The sequence below is a fragment of the Myotis davidii genome, unplaced genomic scaffold (assembly GCF_000327345.1).
Source record: "Myotis davidii unplaced genomic scaffold, ASM32734v1 scaffold540, whole genome shotgun sequence".
In the NCBI taxonomy this organism is placed as follows: Eukaryota; Metazoa; Chordata; class Mammalia; order Chiroptera; family Vespertilionidae; genus Myotis; species Myotis davidii.
In genome coordinates, this window is record NW_006292916.1 from 1,219,143 (window position 1) to 1,224,668 (window position 5,526).

Below are 5,526 nucleotides of genomic sequence, written 5' to 3' on the forward strand. Positions count from 1 at the left end.
AGTTTTTGTCTCAGCCTCTGGGTGGCAGTGTTCTGGGCTTGGCCTTTGAGGCTATATGGCATTGAAAATCCCTCTATAGGCCAGACCCTGTTAACTCCCAGGTGCTGATCAGATTATTTTAATCCTTGATCTCATTCAGGGTGGAATCTGGGTGTGGTTGTGCTCCTTGCCTGGGGGCTGGGGGGAGGAGTCTCACTCTCCAGAGAGAATGGCTGCCCCAGTCCTGGGCTAAGGGGCGACTCAGCACTCAATTCGCTGGTCACCCCTCTCTCCTCAGTCTCTCCCCGGATTCCAAACCTCCGCACCCTCTCCCTCTCCTCAGCACGGTGAGTGCCTGTATCCGAAATGTCCCATGAACAGGATTTGGCGAGAATAAACAAACAAACGCAGGCCGCGGAACCCGGTCTTTGTCGTCTTGGCAAATAGACACTGCTTCATGTCACAGCGTGGGATATACTAACTGTTGACAAACACCCTGTGGTAAGTCTCATACAGAACATTGTTTTCCTTCATGTGCAGAGGAAATTCAAAAGGAATTTAAGTTTTGCCACTGAGGAACTTTCCCGGTTTCACCATTTCTATGATACTGTTGATAATCTGGATAGGTTTTACCAAATTATAGAGAGCTTTGAATACACCCCGCCCTTGGCACTGAGCTGGAGGTTCACCATTCCTTCCATGTCAGGAGGTCCCCTGGTGCTGGGCAGAATCCTTCTCAGAAAGGACCACACACTGAGGAGCACTTCCCTGGCATGATAAGCCGTGTTCTCTCTTTAATCTTTAATGTCCAGGAGGTCTCCGTTTTGAAAACTCCACTGCAGGCTCCTTAGGTGTGTACTGCTTACTTTTAGAGTTTTTGGAAAGCATTTTCCTATGCCATTTAGTAACCTTTTAAAGTACAATCTATAATAATAAAAGCGTAATATGCTAATTAAACCGATGTCCTTCGGTCGAAGCTGGGGCTTCGAGGGAAGCTGGGGTCCTGGGTGCCAGAGGGAAGCCGATGGCGGCAGCCAGCGGAAGGAAGGCCTACTCTTGCACGAATTTCATGCCTCGGCCCCCTAGTTTTTCAATATCAGTGTAGTATTCCATTATATGAATGCATAATTATTCATATTCTAATTGGCCAGTTAAGTTGTTTATCAACTTTTTTTGCTATTATAAATAAGACACCAGTAAAGATAATTACCAGTGTTTATAAAACTTGATGATTTCTGATTCTTTTCCTTGAGGATTAATTCCTAACAGTGAAATTTTTGAACTTAAGGATTTCAATATTTTTAAGCCTTTTGATACACATTACTAAATTTTCCTTAAGAATTGCACATTAGTTTGCTATCTTATCATCAGTATATAAAATTCAAGATTTCTTCATGCTGCTGTTAAAAAAAAAGTCTTTGCTATGCTGATAGACCATAAAGGCGTTTTTCACTGTTATTTTAATTAGAGTTCACTAGATTGCTAAGATGGTTTAATATCTTACCATATACATAATAATACCCACTTGTATTTTTTGGTGTTAACTCCTTGCACATGATTATAATGAGTGAGAAGGACCTATTCTGCCCAGGTGTCAATATGTCACAATGCTTAAAAGACTTCTTCAATTGCAATCTATGTAATTATCAAGATAATTTGCTGAAACAATATATTGGTTGAGTACACATTATCTATGTAATCTCCAGTAGGATTTTAATATGGGTACTTAAAATATTGTTAAATAATGAATGCTCACAAAATTCTCTTTACAGCTGCTGAAAATAATAGCTATCATTTATTTTATACTTGCCAAGCACTTTACAAACATTGCCTCATTTACCAGCCTCAGGAAGTAGGCATTTGATTCTGTGTTTTACATGATTGAGTGAGCCTTAGACATCCCAGGCACGTTGGCCAGGTTACACGGTTATTGGGTGATAAAGCCAGAACTGAAGCTCACCTTAAAGTTGACTTTAAAGTCCACCTTCTGAACTATTATGCTCTAGGGCAGTGGTTCTCAACCTTGGCTGCACATTAGAATCACCTGGGAATATTTTTAAAATCCTGATTTCTGCGCCTCATCCTCCGGAAATTCTGTTTCTTTGTTACTAATGTTGTGGCCCCACCCCATAACAAAGAAACAGAATTTCTGAAGGATGAGGCCCAGAAATCAGGATTTTAAAAAGATTCCCAGGTGATTCTAATGTGCAACCACGGTTGAGAACCACTGTCATAAAGGCTTCCTAAGTAATTGTAATCTGCAGCCAGGGTGGAGAACTGCTGTCAGTAATTATTAGCCAGTGTGGCTAAGGAAATAGTCTTGATTTGTCAAATTCTAGTTCTCAATGTTCCATTTTATTGATATCTTAACCTGTGTGTTGGAACAAGTCCCTTTCTCTCCAGTCAATTTAGCATTCTTATTACCTACTATTCTCTCTCTCTCTCTTACACACACACACACACACACACACACACACACACACACACACACACACTAGCTCAGAATCTCTGTTCATACAAGCAGTAATAGAAATGCCAGATTCTAACTGGGGTGTATTCTCTAGATGCCAAGGTCAAACACAGAGGTAGACTATCACTTATCCAAAGCCCGCAGTGGATCAAGCCAAGAAAGAGGATTTGAAAGGCAAATCTTAGGAGAAGCTGAATCAAAAGTTTGGCGGGGTGTCTTGCACCTAAAGAAGCAAGACAGAAAGAGAAAAACGTGGGGATGAGGCATCTGGGGAGAGGAATTTTTATAGAACTTTGGTGATATTGGCTATGAGAAGAAAGGGAACACGATTAACACAGAGGTCGTTCACTAACATTTCAAAAACATTCAAAGTTAAAACTGGGATGTTGAACATACAAATTAAATTCCAGATTTAAAAAAAAATTGAAGGTTTGGCAACACTAAACTACAATCCATTGCCCTGGGTAGTGGCTGTCTACTTTCAGCAGGCCAGGGCGTCTCGCTCCTCACAGCCCCTCCAGGGCTCACAACACTTATTTATGATGTGACTGCCAATACCGACATCTGTTGGGATTTGTGACTTCTGATTTAAGATTTCAAACCAGCCTGGATATTAAGTAGTCATTGAACACTAAGTTTTTATTATTGATTTTTGTGGTAGCCTTTGCTTCTGTCAAATATCCCTACAAGATGTTATGGCTGCCTGTTAGGTTAGTTCATTGCACTGGCTGCACAGTGCTACACCCCTTACTTCTCTTTCATTTAAGTGCTGCCTTCTGCCCTGCTGTGTTCTCTCCTGCTTGTGATCTGTCTGCATAGTCAGCATTCAGTGTTCAGAGTCTTTTTCTTCTCAGAGTCTGTGCAGGGGATGGATGCATCCTCTATGGTGTCACATCATGGAAACTCCTGCATAACCATATAACTACCCCTTCATGGCACCAGATAACAGGCAAAACATGCGGGCTACCCAGCATGTTTTGCCTTATCTTAACCACCTTTCCTAGTAAATTTTGATAGGTAAATTCCTAGAAAAAGTAAAATGAATTTCCAAAGGATAAGCTCGCCACTCCTTTTTTTCTTAGAGTTGGCTTAGCTTATTTTACTGAAGGTTTGTTTCTGTATTTTTTCTTTAAAGATATAATAATCGAGTTCTTTAAGTTTGGCTGACCAGTTGAGGGAAAGGGCTAAATATTCTGAACTTTGTACGTCTTCTGGTAGGGCCTGTCCTCCCTAAAGATATCTGTTAAAGCAAAGGAAAGAAGATCAGATTTAAAAAATAAATAAATTTTATTGTTTTTTTTTACAGAGAGGAAGGGAGAGATATAGAGAGTTAGAAACATTGATGAGAGAAACATTGATTAGCTGCCTCCTGCACACCTCCTACTGGGGATGTGCCCACAACCAAGGTACATGCTCTTGACTGGAATCGAACCTGGGACCTTTCAGTCTGCAGGCTGACACTCTATCCACTGAGCCAAACTGGTTAGGGTGAAGATCAGATTTTTTATAAAGTGTTTCCTTCGGGAAGAGCAAGCCAATCTTGAAGTCTTTTTGCCTCTTACAAAAATAAATAAGTAATTAAACAAGCACACCAATAAATACTAGTACATGAAGCTCAGAGAAAGTTGTTTCCATTTATAGGTTGAAAATTCTAAATTTTTATAGCCATGTACTTGAAGTGTATTTTATTCATTCTCTTATATATTCTAAGTGTTAAGAAAAAATACTCAAAACTTGTGTATAAGGTAAAGAGATGACCTTGTCCGTTTGCTGTCATACCCAAGCATTTTTAGGGAGTTTGCATCTCTGTTTCACTTACTATTTACTATTGGTTAGGGCTCAGATTCTATTACATTAGATGTTAACTTGTAGATTTATATGCTAGAAATAATTTTTGTCCAGTAGAGATGCACATGATTTTTTCTCTTTTTGAAAAGATAGTGACAAAAGTTATGGTTTCATTGTGCTGTAGATCAGTAACCAGTTGTGCAGCTAACCTGACAACCTTAGTACAGCATTATTTCTTGCAGTGTCTAGATATGTTCAGTCTTTCCAATTCTCTTTGAACCAGCTTTACAATTTTGCTAGTTCCTTTGTTAATGAGAGAAGCAAATTTTTGCAGCCCATTCATTCTATATTTCTATGAAAGCCATATTTTAGACTTTAAAAAATTATACGTTGACACTAGCCTTATCCCCCAAAGAAATTTTTGATTTTATTAATCCTCACCCAAGGATATTTTTCCATTGATTTTTTTTTTAAGAGAGAGCAGAAGGAAGAAAGGAAGGGAGGGAGGGAGTAAGAGAGGGAGAGATTGAGAAAAACATCAATGTGAGAAAGACATATTAATTGGTTGCCTCCCACAGGCAACCCAGCTGAGGCAGGGATCAAACCTACAACACAGGTACATGCTCTTGACTGGGAATCGAACTCACAATCCTTCAATGCGCAGGCCAAGGCTCTAATCACTGAGTGACACCAGCCAGGGCCCCAAAGTAATTCTAGGTAGTCCCAATCTGCTGCTCACACACAGAGCTTCTTGGTTGTCATGAACTGTAGTTAATGGACAAGATGAACACTTTGTTAAGAAAGAGATAATTGGTAAATTGCCATAGTAATCACAAGCTCATGTTTGCTGGGGATGCAGAATATTTGCTGCATTTCTCTCCTGACACATGAATGTTTCTGAAGTTCCCTTCATCTACTCTATTCCATTTTCACACATCATAGGATCTGAGAGGGGGAGAGAGGCTCAGAAAGCTACCTGGCCTTTCTACTAGGAAGCATCAATAAAATAAGGCTTTTTAACAAAGATGTTCCTGAAAGGTTTGGTATAAATTAAAATAAAAATATTCAAATGAGCTGGAAAATTTGTTTTATTGTAAAAAATATGCATTATTTAATAATTGTAAAGAAATCACAGGGAGCTCTGTTTTAAAATAGTGTCAGATTCTGTTTAAATATCTTTAGATGTATTTTTAAATGAAAAATATATCGTCTCTACCAAATATTGGGATAGGTTTGGAAAATAAAATAGTGATGAATTGATACTGTATTTGCAAAATGATACAGTAACA

At 39.1% G+C, this 5,526-nt stretch overlaps 1 pseudogene; it reads right to left on the reverse strand.

Annotated features, from left to right (window-relative positions):
• Positions 1-1,092, reverse strand: part of LOC102772402 — a 7,538-nt pseudogene extending 6,446 nt beyond the window's left edge.
• Between the last annotated feature and the right edge of the window lie 4,434 nt (positions 1,093-5,526).